Below are 18,388 nucleotides of genomic sequence, written 5' to 3'. Positions count from 1 at the left end.
TCCAGTCCTGAGCTCTGGTGGGGGAACGACTTCACGCCGCAAAGCCAGCACAGCTGTTTTGTGACTCATGGGAATATCATATTTAGCATGTTTTCCCCAGTGAGATGTATTTATTTAGCTGACACATAATACTGTGGAAAAGCCAAGCCTGCCCGCTCTTACACTCAGCCTTACAGAGGGGAGTGGAGGAGTGGAACGGGCAGAAGGAGCTTGTTCTGGAGAGCCAGCTGGCTGGGGTGGCCCCTCGGGCCATCCGAGCAATGAGCTCACAGTGGAGACCTAAACAACAGGCAAGGGACACCGGGCACGGAGCTCCAGGGCACAAGGCAGAGGAAGGACTTTGTGGCCAGTTCATCCTAAGCATTTGCAGCTCACAAATATTGCCACTGAGCCTGGGAGGTCGCTGATTGCCCACAAGCATTCTGGAGAGAAAAATACAGTCATCTACCACTCGAGTTGATAGGGTGTTTTGGAAAGTGGTAGTAGCATTATGGCCTCTCTCCACTCTGTAGGTCATCCTCTGGAAGGTAACAAGGCCGTTAGCACTTGAACAAGCCAGATGGCTCACTCAACAGACAGCAGACTCCCGCTCCTCCTTGACCCAGTCCCCAGTTCAGCTGTTCCCAGCCTTGGCATTACTGAGCTCAGAACATCACCCAAACATAGGGCATGGAGTGAAAGCAACGGGTAAGTGGCAGGCAGTCTTCCCATCTTGTCTTTAACCTTCCTTAGTGATGTCTGGATCATGGGGACTTTGCCGGAGCAGGTGCTGGGGACAGTCACTGAGACCTCCCATTTTGTGGAGAGCATCACATTGAAGTTGCTCACACAGTCTCACCTCCCTCCTTCCTGCTCCACTGCACAGAATCTTGAGTTCTGCCTATTTTCCGCCATCACTTTCCAGCCCTTGTCCTGGAGCTTTCTCTGCAGCGCACCACACCCACTGCCTTCAGCTCTTGCGAGAGAGTGTTAAAGGAAACTGGGGCCGGCCCTGACCCTTTGGGGGCCTTGTTCTCTACGCCTCCCTGTGCAGAAGGCTCTGTCCCTGCACCACTAGGATTTGTTCCCTGGTCTGCGTCATTTACCGACTGTGTCAAGATAGTCCCCATCTCAACTGGCCAGTGGCTCAGTCATTTCAAAGTGGATAAGATTCCTCTTGAAGTACTGAAAGTGTAAGGAGGTGTCTTTTGAAACTTGGTAGTAGTAGAATTCTTAGTTACCCTACTGTTGTGCCACCACTGGGCATCTAGAAGGGTGTGAGTGTATCAATCAAGACCGGAAGAGGCACTCAGTCAATGTGTAGCTGATCATGGCTAGTAACGAGGAGCCCAGGGGACAGTGCCGCACAGGAAACAAGCCTTTCCTGCCCGGGTCACCTCTAGGCTGTTGCAGAATTGGCCTCAGATAGGCTGCAGGGCTTCCCTGGTGGTTCAGATGGTAAAGGATCTGCCTGCAATGCATAGATCCAGGTTCAGTCCCTGGGTCAGGAAGATCCCCTGGAGAAGGAAATGGCATCCCACTCCAGTGTTCTTGCCTGGGGAACTCCATGGACAGAGGAGCCTGGCGGCTACAGTCCATGGGGTCACAGAGATGGACATGACCGAGTGACGAACACACCCTTATCAGTTATAAGCGAACCTATCTTTCAAGAGTCACCCTCCAGCTTCCCTTTTCAACCCACTCTCCCATCCAGAGTCCTGGTCTTCAGCTTCTGGTTCCCTGCACAAAGTCAGGGAACCATCACTCTCTTTGTTCTATCCTGTAGGGCAAAAAGAAATCACAGTTTTCTGTGGGTGTAATGAGGTTGGTGGTGATAATGAAGATCGTGCTGAAGATGCTGGTGGTGATGAGGCTTCTAGTGATGAAGATGATAACGATGGAGGTGGTACTTGTGATAATGATGTTGATGATATGGTAATGGCATCAGTAATTAAAGGCTGCAAGACACCAGTCTTAGCAGTTTGCATTTATTAACTTGTTCAACCCTCAGAACACCCTTATGAGGCCAAGTATTTTTTATGATCAATCCCATTTTGCAGGGGAGGTAATCAAGGCATAGAGTTGTTAAGGAACTTGCTTAAGGTGACAATAGCCAGTAGAAGCAGAGCCAGGATTTAGACCTAGACAGTCTGCTCCAGAGCTCACACTTTGGGCCACTGCACTAAAGGTATAGATGCTCTGAGTCTTTGAGGTCGTAAATCTGGGAGCCAGTGAACTCATATGACTGTTATGTAGAACTGTCATTAGTTACATTAAATGACCCCACTGTGAGGATGGGATGGGAGGTGAGGGGACAGAGAATCCTACCATGTCACACCTTTTCTCAAAAATAATCTCATGTCAAAAATGAAGACAAGCAGAGCTGTTTGGGAAAAACAGGTAAGGAGGCCTGGATCCTTGTTCAATGACCTTCCCAAAGACCCTCCAAAGTGGCTCTGAAGGCTCTGCCCCTCAGAGATCTGAGGGGCTGCAGAACTTGGATGGGAAATTTTTGGGTTGCAAGTATAGTCAAGAATACTGGCCACTGCTTATAACATACCTGCTACCTGCCAGGTTCAGTTCAGTCGCTCAGTCATGTCTGACTCTTTGCAACCCCATGGACTGCAGCACTCCAGGCTTCCCTGTCCTTCACCAACTACTGAAGCTCGCTCAAACTCCTGTCCATTGAGTCGGTGATGCCATCCAACCATCTCATCCTCTGTCATCCCCTTCTCCTCTCCTGCCCTCAGTCATCCCCAGCATCTAGGTCTTTTCCAGTGAGTTGGCTCTTTGCATCAGATGGCCAAAGTATTGGAGCTTCAGCTTCAACATCAGTCCTTCCAGTGAACACCCGGGACTGATCTCCTTTAGGATGGACTGGTTGGATCTCCTTGCAGTCCAAGGGACTCTCAAGAGTCTTCTCCAACACCACAGTTCAAAAGCATCAATTCTTGGGCGCCCAGCTTTCTTTATAGTCCAACTCTCGCATCCATCCATGACCACAGGAAAAACCATACCTTGACTAGACGGACCTTTGTCAGCAATGTAATATCTCTGCTTTTGAATATGCTGTCTAGGTTGGTCATAGCTTTTCTTCCAAGAAGCAAGTGTCTTTTAATTTCATGGCTGCAGTCACCATCTGCAGTGATTTTGGAGCCCCCAAAATAAAGTCTCTCACTGTTTCCACTGTTTCCCCATCTCTTTGCCGTGAAGTACCTGCCAGGTACTTAAAAAAAAAAAACAAAAAACAATGTGTCTTGTAGCACAAATTCTGTTTTATGAAAGTTGGGGTAAATTTTCTTTGGATATTAAGAAAAATCAATTTAAATACTCAGCACTGCTTTTAGAGTGAGGTGTGACTGTCCTCATGGTATAGGTGAGGTAGCGGAGGCTCAGCATAACCTGCCCAACTTGACCTCGCCTACACTGGTAGCAGAGCTGGGGCTGGAGCCAGGACGGAGCGACTCTGGAAACCTGCTCCCTCCGGGTGCGTCACCCCATGGAAGTGAGAGCCTCCGCTCCCCTCTGCACAGCTGACTCGCCCCCTTGGCCTCGGAGGACTCCAGTAGACCCTCAGGTGTGCGTCCTCTGGGCAGCAGGTGGGCAGCCGCTCTTGCTCCCACACCCCATTCATTCCTTCCCCTGTAGGTTATTTCTGAGCCCACGGCCTTCTCTTCATTCCAGTCGCCACCAGCTTGGTTCGGACGGAGGCTGAGCTGCATCATCTGAGCTGGGATTCCCTGGGCCCCGCCGCAACGCTCTGAAGGTGGAGGTCACGTCTGTGAGCTGACGTCCTCTCTAGCTCGGTGGCCACTGGCGACAGCAGGTCCCCACTCCTGCCAACCAACATCCCCGATTTCATGCATGATCTGCAGCTCTCTCAGGTGGACACCATCTGCTTGCAATGGCTCATCTGTGCCTACTTCTCTTCAGTCTGGCTTGGGACATCCTGGTACTGACCATGGTTTGATCTAGTACCTGTCTGCTATAGGAGCCATTCAGATAGCCTCTGTAGACCAAGGTTGGAAGTCCATTCAATCCGTTAGCTGTTTTCTTTTCATCCTCTCCCCCATAGAGAGCGTCTATCCATTAGTCGTTTCATCCTTTTAAAAAACAAACTGGGCAACTGGACTGGTGGTTTTTCCTTCTCCTAGCAGGATATTGACCTTGACTTTGATCAGGAAGTTGTATTGCTTAGTGACTGAGGGTATCGACTCTAGTCAGACTGACCTGGGCAGAAGCCCTGGTTCCATCACTTCCCATCTTGGGGCGCCTGCCTGATAAGTGCCACTGTCTCTCCCTCTAGGGAACTGCTCCCCCCACACTCCATCACGGGGGCTGTGCTAGGTTGCCAATCACAGCACACCATCACCTTGGCTACAGTGATTGGCCCAGGGATGGGTCCACCAGAATCCTTCCCCAAATTTTCCTAAATAGATCCTGATGGGGAGGCCATTTCTACCCATACAATCCAAACCTGCTAAGGTCCTTTTTTCATGTCTCCAGTGAGGGTCTGTTTAAGACAGGCAAAGCAAGCTCAGAGCGTGAGAATCGAGAGATGGGAGACCTGGGAAACAGGGAGTGAGGAGGAGAGTTGCCCACCCCCAGAGCGCAATCTCTGTGGTCTCCAGAGCCAGCAGCATCACCTGCCTTTCAGTTACACGAGTCAATGGATCCTCCTCTCCCGTTGAGCTGGTTCGTGTGGGCTCCTGCTGATTACAACCAACGTGTCCAGATGAATCCAGCACTCGACTGAGTTTCCTGCTGAATCTCTAGAAGTCTTTCCTCTTTCACATCATTCGAAGGCTTCTTTTCTTGTGAGCGGTGTGAGACTCTATTGCACACTACACAATGAAATCCTGGAGGCCCGTCTGTCTGTCTGTCTGTCTGTGCCTCCGTGGATTCTCCACTTCCACCTGGACAAGCTTTTCTTTTTCTTTCAGTGACCTAACCTGCTCATAAAGCACTTTTGTAGGTCGTGGTTTGCTTTAGTCACAAGTTGTGTTTGGCTCTTGTGACCCCACGGACTGTAGCCCACCAGGCTCCTCTGTCCACGGGATTTCCCAGCAAGAATACTGGACTGGGGTGCCATTTCCTTCTTCAGAGGCTCTTTCCAATCCAGGGATTGAACCCAAGTCTCCTGCATTGCAGGCAGATTATCTACCTACTGAGCCACCAGGGAAGTCCGTCTGCCTCCTTAAATGCTGCCAGCCAGCGTTCGAGATCGGAATCTGCTCGTTAGGTTAGCAGACCTGCTCTGCCGAGTCACTAATTTTGGCACTGGTAATACACAGAGGAGCGTGACAAAGCTCTTACCCTCCGTGAGGTTACATTCCAGGGGGAGAGGCAAACGAGCGGGTGAATAAATACACAATGTGACTCAGGTGCCAGTAAGTCTGGCAAAGACAAAACAGATCGAGCCAGAGAGTGACGGGGGGCACGGACGCCATTTTAGACAGGTGGTAGCAGGAAGCCTTTCGGAAGAGCTGCCGTTAAACCAGAGACCCAAGTGAACTCAGGGAGTAAGCAAATGGGGAAAGGAGTCCAGGTCAATGTACAGCAAGTCTAATGATCCTCAGGCAGGAATGAGATTCCTAATAATCAGTGAGGCCAATGGTGTGAAAATGAGGGGCAAGTCTGGGCATCTATTTAGCCTGTACTGTACCTACTAGTCAATCTAATCACACTAGGACCACAGCCTTATCTAACTCAGTGAAACTAAGCCATGCCCTGTGGAGCCACCCAAGACGGGCAGGTCATGGTGGAGAGGTCTGACAGAATGTGGTCCACTGGAGAAGGGAATGGCAAACCACTTCAGTATTCTTGCCTTGAGAACCCCATGAACAGTATGAAAAGGCAAAATGATAGGATACTGAAAGAGAAACTCCCCAGGTCAGTAGGTGCCCAATATGCTACTGGAGATCAGTGGAGAAATAACTCCAGAAAGAATGAAGGGATGGAGCCAAAGCAAAAACAATCCCCAGCTGTGGATGTGACTGGTGATAGAAGCAAGGTCTGATGCTGTAAAGAGCAATATTGCATAGGAACCTGGAAAGTCAGGTCCATGAATCAAGGCAAATTGGAAGTGGTCAAACAAGAGATGGCAAGAGTGAACGTCGACATTCTAGGAATCAGCAAACTAAAATGGACTGGAATGGGTGAATTTAACTCAGATGACCATTATATCTACTACTGAGGGCAGGAATCCCTCAGAAGAAATGGAGTAGCCATCATGGTCAACAAAAGAGTCCGAAATGCAGTACTTGGATGCAGTCTCAAAATGACAGAATGATCTCTGTTCGTCTCCAAGGCAAATCATTCAATATCACAGTAATCCAAGTCTATGCCTCAACCAGTAATGCTGAAGAGCTGAAGTTGAACGGTTCTATGAAGACCTACAAGACCTTTTAGAACTAACACCCCCAAAAGATATCCTTTTCATTATAGGGGACTGGAATGCAAAAGTAGGAAGTCAAGAAACACCTGGAGTAACAGGCAAATTTGGCCTTGGAGTATGGAATGAAGCAGGGCAAAGGCTAATAGAGTTTTGCCAAGAGAACGCACTAGTCATAGCAAACACCCTCTTCCAACAACACAAGAGAAGACTCTACACATGGACATCACCAGATGGTCAACACCGAAATCAGATTGATTATATTCTTTGCAGCCAAAGATGGAGAAGCTCTATACAGTCAGCAAAAACAAGACTGGGAGCTGACTCTGGCTCAGATCATGAGATCCTTATTGCCAAATTCAGACTTAAATTGAAGAAAGTAGGGAAAACCGCTAGACCATTCAGGTATGACCTAAATCAAATCCCTTATGATTATACAGTGGAAGTGAGAAATAGATTTAAGGGCCTAGATCTGATAGATAGAGTGCCTGATGAACTATGGATGGAGGTTCGTGATATTGTACAGGAGACAGGGATCAAGACCATCCCCATGGAAAAGAAATGCAAAAAAGCAAAATGGCTGTCTGGGGAGGCCTTACAAATAGCTGTGAAAAGAAGAGAAGGGAAAAGCAAAGGAGAAAAAGAAAGATATAAGCATCTGAATGCAGAGTTCCAAAGAATAGCAAGGAGAGATAAGAAAGCCTTCCTCAGCAATCAATGCAAAGAAATAGAGGAAAACAACAGAATGGGAAAGACTAGAGATCTCTTCAAGAAAATTAGAGATACCAAGGGAACATTTCATGCAAAGATGGGCTCAATAAAGAACAGAAATGGTATGGACCTAACAGAAGCAGAAGATATTAAGAAGAGGTGGCAAGAATACACAGGAGAACTGTACAAAAAAGATCTTCACAACCCAGATAATCATGATGATGTGATCACTCACCTAGAGCCAGACATCCTGGAATGTGAAGTCAAGTGGGCCTTAGAAAGCATCACTAGGAACAAAGCTAGTGGAGTGATGGAATTCCAGTTGAGCTGTTTCAAATCCTGAAAGATGATGCTGTGAAAGTGCTGCACTCAATATGCCAGCAAATTTGGAATACTCAGCAGTGGCCACAGACTGGAAAAGGTCAGTTTTCATTCCAATCCCAAAGAAAGGCAATGCCAAAGAATGCTCAAACTGCCGCACAACTGCACTCATTTCACATGCTAGTAAAGTAATGCTCAAAATTCTCAAGCCAGGCTTCAGCAGTACGTGAATTGTGAACTTTCTGATGTTCAAGCTGGTTGTAGAAAAGGCAGAGGAACCAGAGATCAAATTGCCAACATCCGCTGGATCATGGAAAAAAAAGCAAGAGAGTTCCAGGAAAACATCTGTTTCTGCTTTATTGATTATGCCAAAGCCTTTGACTGTGTGGATCACAATAAACTGTGGAAAATTCTGAAAGAGATGGGAATACCAGACCACCTGACATGCCTCTTGAGAAACCTATATGCAGGTCAGGAAGCAACAGTTAGAACTGGACATGGAACAACAGACTGGTTCCAAAGAGGAAAAGGAGTACGTCAAGGCTGTATCTTGTCACCCTGCTTATTTAACTTCTATGCAGAGTACATCATGAGAAACGCTGGGCTGGAAAAAGCACAAGCTGGAATCAAGATTGCTGGGAGAAATATCAATCACCTCAGATATGCAGATGACACCACCCTTATGGCAGAAAGTGAAGAGGAACTAAAAAGCCTCTTGATGAAAGTGAAAGAGGAGAGTGAAAAAGTTGGCTTAAAGCTCAACATTCCAAAAACGAAGATCATGGTATCCAGTCCCATCACTTCATGGCAAATGGATGGAGAAACAGTGGAAACAGTGTCAGACTATTTTTGGGGGGCTGCAAGATCACTGCAGATGGTGACTGCAGCCATGAAATTAAGAGACGCTTACTCCTTGGAAGAAAAGTTATGACCAACCTAGATAGTATATTCAGAAGCAGAGACATTACTTTGCCGGCTAAGGTCCGTCTAGTCAAGGCTATGGTTTTTCCTGTGGTCATGTATGGGTGTGAGAGTTGGACTGTGAACAAGGCTGAGCACCGAAGAATTGATGCCTTTGAACTGTGGTGTTGGAGAAGACTCTTGAGGGTCTCTTGGACTGCAAGGAGATCCAACCAGTCCATTCTAAAGGAAATCAGTCCTGGGTGTTTTTCGGAAGGACCGATGCTAAAGCTGAAACTCCAGTACTTTGGCCACCTGATGCGAAGAGTTGACTCATTGGAAAAGACTCTGAGGCTGGGAGGGATTGGGGGCAGGAGGATGAATAGGCTGGATGGCATCACCGACTTGATGGACGTGAGTTTGAGTGAACTCCAGGAGTTGGTGATGGACAGGGAGGCCTGGCGTGCTGCAATTCATGGGGTCGCAAAGAGTCGGACTCGACTGAGCGACTGAACTGAACTGAACTGAACTGAACTGTACCTTCAGGTTAATTAGAAAAAGGCACCTACTCTGGGTAGACTAATTCACACAAGGTGTCATTGTGTAGGACATGACCTGGACGACTGTACTTGGCAGTCATGAAGATAGTCTTAGGGGATAAGGTCAGATAGAGACAGGAACCAGTTCATTTAGGACAATTGCTGAATTTTACTCCAGAACCACCCAAAGAAATAAAATAGGAGCCACAAGTGTAATCCAAAACTTTCCAATAACCACATTTTTTTTAAAAAAAGATGAAATCACTGTAATTATATTTTTTTAAACACTTACACAGAACATTAACATTTCAACTTGCAATGAATATGAAAAAATAATGAGATATTTGGCATTCTTTTTTCATAGTGTTTTTTAAAATCTGCTATATATTTTGCACTTATATTGGGTTGGCCAAAAATTTCATTTGGAGTTTCCATAACATCTTACAGAAAAATCCCAATGAACGTTTTGGGCAACCCAATACATAACATCTTGACCAAGTGTTGAAATTTTATCAGAAATATTTGATCAGTATTTAGAGTCCATATGTTTACAGTGAGAAAGTAGATGCATATATTCAGCTTGTTTAAAACATGCTAAAAAGTTTTCCTAATAACTGAATCGGCCATCAGTTCTGAAATTAATTCAGTTCAGTTGCTCAGTCGTGTCCAACTCTTCGCAACCCCATGGACTGCAGCACGCCAGGCCTGCCTGTCCATCACTAACTCCTGTAGTTCACCCAAACCCATGTCCATTGAGTCGGTGATGCCATCCAACCATCTCATCCTCTGTCATCCCCTTCTCCTCCCACCTTCAATCTTTCCCAGCATCAGGGTCTTTTCAAATGAGTCAATTCTTTGCATCAGGTGGCCAAAGTACTGGAGTTTCAGCTTCAACATCAGTCCTTCCAATGAATACCCAGGACTGATCTCCTTTAGGATGGACTGGTTATATCTCCTTGCAGTCCAAGGGACTCTCAAGAGTCTTCTCCAACACCACAGTTCGAAAGCATCAATCTTTGGTGCTCAGCTTTCTATATAGTCCAATTCTCACCTCCATACGTGACTACTGGAAAAACCGTAGCCTTGACTAGACGGACCTTTGTTGGTAAAGTAATGTTTCTGCTTTTCAATATGCCGTCTAGATTAGTCATAACTTACCTTCCAAGGAGTAAGCATCTTTTAATTTTATGGTTGCAATCACCATCTGCAGTGATTTTGGAGCTCAAAAAAATAGTCTGACACTGTTTCCCCATCTATTTCCCATGAAGTGATGGGACCAGATGCCATAGTCTGCATTTTCTGAATGTTGAGCTTTAAGCCAACTTTTTCACTCTCTTTCACTTTCATCAAGAAGCTCTTTAGCTCCTCTTCACTTTCTGCTATAAGGGTGGAGTCATCTGCATATCTGAGGTTATTGATATTTCTCCCATCAATCTTGACTCCAGCTTGTGCTTCATCCAGCCCAGCGTTTCTCATGATGTACTCTGCATAGAAGTTAAATAAGCAGGGTGACAATATACGGCCTTGACGTACTCCTTTTCCTATTTGGGACCAGTCTGTTGCTCCATGTCCAGTTCTAACTGTTGCTTCCTGACCTGCACACAGATTTCTCAAGAAGAGGTGGCAAGAATACACAGTAGAATTTTACAAACAAGATCTTCATGACCCAGATAACCACAATGGTATGATCACTCACCTAGAGCCAGACATTCTAGAATGCGAAGTCAAGTGGGCCTTAGGAAGCTTCACTATGAACAAAGATAGTGGAGGTGATGGAATTCCAATTGAGCTGTTTCAAATCCTAAAAGATGATGTTGTGAAGTGCTGCACTCAACATGCCAGCAAATCTGGAAAACTTCTGCAGTGGCCACAGGACTGGAAAAGGGCAGTTTTCATTCCAATCCCAAAGGAAAGGAGTGCCAAAGAATGCTCAAACTACTGCACAATTGCACTCGTCTCACACGCTAGTAAAGGAATGCTCAAAATTCTCCAAGCCAGGCTTCAGCAATATGTGAATCGTGAACTTCCAGATGTTCAAGCTGGTTGTAGAAAAGGCAGAGGAACCAGAAATCAAATTGCCAACATCTGCTGGATCATGGAAAAAGCAAGAGAGTTCCACAAAAACATCTATTTCTGCTTTATTGAAATAAATTTAAAATTGACTTCCTCAGTTACATGGGCCACATTTCAAGTGCTCAGTGGCCACATGTGGCTGGCATTTCAGACAGGGCTGTCCTGTGTGTTCTGCGGTCCATGGTAGGGTGGACCACAGGCAGGGACATGAACTGAATGACCTTTAAGGAGGATCTTTCAGGACTTCCCCAGTGGTCCAGTGGTTAAGAATCCACCTTGCAACGCAGGGGATGAGGGTTCGATCCCTGGTCAAAGATGCCGCATGCCACAGAGCAGCTGAGCCTGCACGCAGCAGCGACTGCAGCCCATCCACTCCCGAGCACACGTGACATCAGAGAATCCGCGCCCCCCAATGAAAGATCCCGTGGGCTGCAACTAGGACCCGAAGTAGCCAAATGGATAAAATATTTTATTCTTAAAAAAGAAATACTTCTGGACGCTACATGGAGTCCAGGATGGAAACTGGGAGAGCAGCTGTGATAGCCCAGGTGGGGGATGAGGAAGCCTTGCTCCCAGGAGGTAGGGCTGGGGGAGGGGGCGTGGTGACGCTGGGCAGATTTGGAATACCTTCCGAAGGCTGGGCTCGTGGGCATCTCAGGGAGCAATGGAGATTGACCGCAGGGTCCGGGAATACTTTCTAGGATGCTGATGAGGCCCAGCCTTCAAGATCCCTCACTCGTGTGGGCTCCTCTCCAAGGTTTGGGTTCTGTGCTGCATGTGGTACTTGTCAAATTTTACGAATTTGTGATGACGTCTTTTCTCATTCCAAGTAAATACTCACTTTTGTTCCTGATTTGATTAATACTTTTTTTTTTTTCTTATTCCAGATTGAGTAAGCTTCAAATCCATAAAGACTGGGATTAGCCTCTGCTCTGGGATGTACTGGCCCATTTTGAAAACGAGAAAACTGAGCCTCGAAGAGGTAGAAGTGACTTGACCTCAAGAAAGCTGATCAGCTCAGATCACGTGTTTTCCTGCACCGAAGCATTTTTTCATCCTGTAAGTTGGCTTGAAAGAGCGCTCTGGCTTTTATGGAGTTATCCATTCCTTTTAAGCTCCCTTCATGTTTCCAGAAAGTCCACTTTTGACTGTATTATCTGCATTCTCTTTCTAAATGGAGCAGGTAAGTAGGCAAACTAATTCTTGAGCATGTGTTCTCTGCACTTTCCCCCAGACCATGAATTTGTTCTGTGATTTGGAAGTGATCTAACATGGTCACCACGGACAGGAATACCTCCTGTACAGGGTGGTGGAGAGGATTAAATGAGACATTCCATGTAAGATAAATAGGACAATGTGTTTATTTAAAAAAATTTTTTTAAACGCTTATCTTTTTTTTTTTTTTTTCCGACTGTGAGGCATGTAGGATCTTAGTTCCCTGATCAGGGTTTGAACCCATGTCCCCCTGCACTGGAAGCACAGCATCTTAACGACTAGACCAGCAGGGGAAAAATGACCCCAAAATGTCTTTATTTTTCAGAGATGCATGATGAAGTGATTGGGGGGAGGATGATAGGAATAGTTCCTCAAGGAGAGAGACAGAGAGGATGCTGGGAGGGAGAGACAGGAGAAACAAGGACGAGGAAGGGAGAGAGAGAGTGAACGCGGCTGAGCGTAGCAGAAAGCCACAGGTGTGTTCATCGTAGTAGTCTCTCAATGCGGCTGTGAATTTGAATTTTTTCCAAGAAAAAACAAAAGCCACTGACCTTCAAAGCCACTTGACCTTTACTTTCTGCTCAATAAGATATTTGGCTTACCGACGCGCGGTAGTGAAAGCTTTCCGTCAAGAGCCGGTCTAAACTGGCCTTTTTGCTGACACTGTTAATGTTCCTCTCTCGTCTTGGTCTCCCCATCCAGGGCGTGGCAGTGTGGGGGCGGTGAGGGTCCCGCCTGCGTGTTTTATTACCTGAGATGGAGTCTCCGCCTCCTGGGATTCCCTAGCACATCCCTGCCAGGTGAGGCCAGGGGCCGCGCTGCTACCTACGTCACCTTTCTGCAAGCAGCTTTTCTCCTTCCATCTGCTGTCTTTCTCCTTCTCGTGTCATTTTTGGCCTCAAAGCCCGTCTCATCAATTGCATCCCTGCCACCAGGTCTCCAGGATGCCAGCCATGTTAAGATCTCCATTTGCTGCCAAGGATCCGTATGAGCCAGCCTATTATTTAGGCTCCTGGCATCAGGACGCGAATCCGGCTTTGTTTATTTGTCCACTCTCTGCCTATGTAATGTCTCATTCAGTGGGTCAGCTTCTGTCTATTCCATTTTTTTTTTTTTTTTTTTTTTTTATGAAGGCTACAAGGCTTTCCTCCTGGCCTCTAGAACAGAAGCCTCATCAATCTTTATCACTCGCTGGCTTCCTCCCGTCTTAAGTTTGGAGAATCTGGTGAAAGAAGTGTTGGACCTTTTAAAGCTCTTGTAATAGAGCCGATATGAGTTGAGCTGTGAAAGCTGGAGAATCATTTGTATTATAATTAATTGTTTCTCTGCGCGTGTCCTACTCTAAGCTATAAATTCCTTGAGGACAGGGGCTGTGTCTTATTCCCTAACCCTAACCCTCAAATTGTTTCAGGTACCTAATAACAACTCAATAAATGTCCTTTGGTCAAATGAAGATTCCCAGGCTTCCCTGGTGGCTCAGTGGTAAAGAATCCACTTGCCAGCGCAGGAGACATGGGTTCGATCCCTGGTCTGGGAAGATCCCACAGGCCACGGAGCTGCTAAGCCCGCGTGCTGCGGCTACTGCAGCCTGCACACCCTAGAGCCCATATTCCACACGACCTGCACCTGGAGCAGCCCCTGCTCTCTGCAACTAGAGAAAAAGCCTGCCTGGCAACGAAGGCCCTGCACAGCCAGAAACAAATGAAGAAAATTATTAAACAAGAAAAAAGAAGCATCCTCATTGCTGTAGTCATAACCCCTTGTTAACTGGACAGTCTTTCCGAAGGGACAAGCCATTTTCCTTTAGACATCAGACGGCTAACAATTCAGAGAGTCCTTGGCCTTTTAAGTCATCAAACGCCATCGTTAAGCAAAGTAGAGTGTCTGCAGGGTACTCTTCTGGGCTTAGGGCCTGGGGAAGAATAGGGAAGGATTCAATACAACCTACATTTATTGATCCGCTACAGATCAAGGCCTCTTGGTGTTCATTCTACAAACTCTGTTGGGAGCCAGTGTTCCAGGCGCTGTGTAAGGACCAATGACAAAACATGACGAGCCGCTGATGGCTCTTAAGGAGCTCCCAGTGTCCCGGGGAAGGATGACCCAAGCACACAAGTGATCATCAGACAAGACAGAGAAAAAGATGTGCCACGAGAAGATGAAAATATTGTCAAGAGTCCTGCTTCTGAAACGATCCCAAAAGCTCTCGGGATAAGACACTGGGAAAACAATAACAGCGGTATTTGTGGAACCTGTTGTAACTACAGAGTATTCACAAGCTCTGGATGCTCCTCTACCACGAAGCCTGAGACTCCTCATTCCCTAGAGGAGGAGAGCGAGGCTCGAGGAGGGACGGCAGCCTGGCCCGGATCTCCCAGCCGGGGGTCGGCCAGGCCGGGACCTCCTCCGCTGCTCTTCCCTCTGGGCTGTTGTTTAGCCACTAAATCATGTCTGACTCTTTTGTGACCCCACGGACTGCAGCCTGCCAGGCTCTCCTTCCATGGGATTTCCCAGGCAAGAATACTGGAGTGGGTTGCTGTTTCCTCCTCCAGGGGCTCTTCCCGACCCCCGGGATGGAACTCGCACCTCCTGCATCGGCAGGTGGGTGCTTGACAGCTGAGCCGGCTGGGAAGCCCTTTCCTTGCTTATTTCTGGGGAAGTGGTGTGAGGTGCTGATTCACAGCAGACTCACCAGTTACCCCCACAGGCTGACTTAGTTGGCCTGGGGTGTGCTTCTAAAGCCCCCTGAGTGATACTAATGAGAACCGTGTGTGTTAATCATAGTTCCTTATTCTGTACTTTTGATGCTTTGCTATCTTGGGAACTTGCACACCCTGGAGGGATGTTCTCCTGAGGCTGGCTAACCAGTTTCTAGAGATGGTAAACAACTCGCCCATTAGCGTGCCTTTCATATGCAAACCGAACAACCCAGAGCTCCTACCCCAACCCCTCCTCCTGGGGCTCCCACACTCTGGGCCACTGTGTACCTGCTCTCACCAGCCGGGCAGCTGCCTGGACCTTCTTGATCATTTTCATATTGAGAAGCCCATGGATCTGCATGACGAGGGTAAAGGTTATTTGTTAAACTATCAAGGAGGGGACTTTGAGGACAGCAAGGGGAATGTCGCTTCTGCTCAGGGCAAGATGGTATCTCACTTATAAATAATAATGATCGTCGAACACCAACCAAAGGAGATGAGAGATCCTGGGAAAAGAGTGGCATCATTTTGGTGTAGGAAATTGAGCTGATGACATCTCTGTTAGGGAGTAAATGAGCAGAAAAGGAAACACATGGAAAGAGTATTTTTGATTTCCTGAAGAGCCCTTGACATGGTTCTGCCCCAACATCCATTTTTAAACCTTTAGTTAACATAGGATGGGGTGGGCAGTTGGCTTTCTTTTTTTTTAATGAATGAGAAAATGACTTAGAGACAGGGAGCAAAGAACAGTAATGAAGAGGCAACTCTGGCAGGAGCAGTTCAACTGGAGGGACCCCGACAAGGAGCCCTGGAAACGGTCCCTTGTGATGCTTTTGCAAACAGTCTGGAAGAAGACTGCCCCGAAGTCAGTGACTCGGAGCATGGCCTTGGACCTTCCTGGGTGGTGGTACATCAGGCCGATGGAGAGACGGGAGGTCTTCAAGGCTTAGCGCCTGGGCAGGAAAGCGGCAGACGAGCTTCACTGGGGCAAACCCGGGTAATGCATCCCGGGAGGAGCAACATGGTGCTGTCAGCCGGGGACCCAGGGAAGGGGTCGGGCAGGCACCATGCACTTTTGCTGGAACATGTCAGGCAAGACACAGATAGAATACTGGCTCTTCCTGGGAAGGGCACCAGGTCACTAGAAGACATCGCTCGTTGTCCCACTGCTTCAGGAAATGCCTCTTTCACTGTTCTCCCCTCACGCCCTAGCCCCTCCTTGCTGGGTGTTCCTTTTAACTTTCTTCATTCTCCTTTTGCTATGATTTTGAGTGTTGGATTGCCTTCCACAGAGAGTACCACCTCCCTGTGAGTCCCTTGTTCAGTCACTCAGTCGTGCCCGACTCTTTGCGACCCCATGGACCGCAGCACGCCAGGCTTCCCTGTCCTTCACTAGCTCCTGCAGTTTACTCACACTCATGTCCATTGAGTCAGTGATGCCATCCAACCATCTCATCCTCTGTTGCCTCGTTTCCTCCTGCCTTCAATCTTTCCCAGCATCAGGGTCTTTTCCAATGAGTCAGCTCTTTGCATCAGGTGGCCAAAGTACTGGAGCTTCAGCGTCAGTCCTTCCAATGAGTATTTGGGGTTGATAGGGCCCCTCCCCCCAGCTGGCGCTAAAATAACCTCTAATAACTTGCCCACACAGCTGGGTATTTAAATTCAGCCGCGCTGCGGGACTTCCCTGGCAGTCTGGTGCTTGAGGCTCCACACTTCCAATGCGAGGGGCGCAGGGTCGAGTCCTCCCACCTTTGTCTCCGAGCCCTTTGTTCTGCCGACCTTCTCACTTGGCACTTGTGTGTCTAGCTTGTGACTCCCCCTCTTCAGCTGCACCACCAAGAACTGAGCACGTGGCTCCAGCTCTGGCCAGCACGACCCACTCTCCGTGCACCACGCTGACCACCGCGTGCTGCAGGGCCCCCACAGCGCTCAGAGGCAGCCAGAGCCCAGCAGGGAGCCTCGTCGCACACGTGTTGCTGTGAAACCACGTCCTCCCAGTCCAGTGCTTCCCCCGGCGGGTAGCAGATTTATGGAAATGGTACACTTGAAAATTCAAATAGCTTGGGAAATGACGCAGACAACCTCATGGCCGAGAGACTCACAATGGCTTATTATGGCAAACTGGGGTGTTCTGCCGCACTCTGCTTGTCCAGCCAACAGCAGGATAAATAACTGTGTGGCATGAGACGGTTTCGGAGGCCCCTTCCAGCTCTCAAATCCTGTGATTCTTGGTCCTCCCACCACGTGTTCTTTGGAGCCATGGTTGATCCCAGAACAGAGCCAGTGGGGCCAGGAGGCTGCCTCAGTTGTGATGGTTTTTGAGAGGAAAAGGAACAGAGAGAGCAGCCTCGACACACACACTGCCACGTGTAACATAGATAGCGAGCGGGTCACTGCTGCCCATCCCGCACAGCAGCCCAGCCCGGCACCCGGAGCGGGCTGGGAGGGGGAGGGGAGGGCGGCTGTATAGGTGCTCTCACAGCCGATTCACGTGGGTGTACAGCAGGAATTAATGCAATGTTGTAAAGCAATCATTCCCCCAGTTAAAATTTTATTAAAAAAAAAGAAGTTAAAGACAAAAGAAGCAGAGGTAGGAAGACGCAGCATTACTGGGCATTCCAAACATCTCCCAGTATGAGTTGGACAAATGCTTTTTGCTCCTCAGGTGGGAGGAGAGAGCGGCTGCTACCACCTCCATGTTAAAACATAACTTATTTTTGTTTACTCACTATTTATTATAAACTGAAATGTATTCAGTCTAGAATTCTTGAAGTTTTTAATGAAAACGTCACCTATAATCCAATACAGGAGCGATCACCATTAATATTTTGGTGCATTTTCTTCCAATTGTTTTTTAATATTTATCCATCTTTACAGCCATCCATCTATCCAAAATATACCCATGTATTCCATATTATTTGTAAAAAAAGAAAAATGGTATAGACAACTTCTCCCACTTATCCTGACCATTTTCCTAGGCCATTAGATATTCTTTGAAAATACAGATTTAATAAATTTGCAGTAGTCCATGAAGCAGATAAACCATGATGTATAATAATTTCTACTTTTAGACATTTAGGTGGCTTCCAATTTTTTTTTTCCCTATCACAAACAATGCCAAGATAAGCATTCTTGTCCATGAATCTTTGCATTTTCAATTATTTTAAAGAGATATTTATTGGAATGTAATCTTGGGCCAAAGAATATGAATTCTTCCAAAGCTTTTCATATACATGTGTCACCAGAGCACTTTCCACAGTTTCTATGTGACCCCGAAGTCATGCACCTCTTTTCATTTAATAACTTCTCAGAATGATGGAGTCGATCAGCTCTCAGCTTCACTTCCTAATTGAATAGAACACAGGAGAGTGAAAGGGAAAAGCACATAATGAATGTTCTACTTGAGGCTGAGGTGCCAAGGAGCATGGGTGGGCAGCGATGACCGTGCCCATAACCGTGACAGCAAGTCGCTCACTGGATCCGTTTGCTAGGGCGGCCCTGAAAGATCCCAGGTTGGGTGGCTTAGGCGACAGAATGGAGCTTTCACACTGTTCTGG

General features: G+C 47.4%; 1 long non-coding RNA gene across 1 annotated transcript in view; it reads left to right on the top strand.

Annotated features, from left to right (window-relative positions):
* Window positions 1–17,873, top strand: part of LOC132658543 (uncharacterized) — a 61,292-nt gene extending 43,419 nt beyond the window's left edge. Inside the window, exons 2-3 of the long non-coding RNA XR_009598343.1 lie at window positions 11,805–11,976; window positions 12,835–17,873. This is a non-coding gene — a long non-coding RNA (uncharacterized LOC132658543). The remainder of the gene's footprint in view (window positions 1–11,804; window positions 11,977–12,834) is intronic.
* Window positions 17,874–18,388: the final 515 nt, after the last annotated feature.

This window comes from Ovis aries, chromosome 24 (genome assembly GCF_016772045.2).
Source record: "Ovis aries strain OAR_USU_Benz2616 breed Rambouillet chromosome 24, ARS-UI_Ramb_v3.0, whole genome shotgun sequence".
NCBI classification, from domain to species: domain Eukaryota; kingdom Metazoa; phylum Chordata; class Mammalia; order Artiodactyla; family Bovidae; genus Ovis; species Ovis aries.
This window is presented reverse-complemented; position numbering and strand designations above follow the sequence as displayed.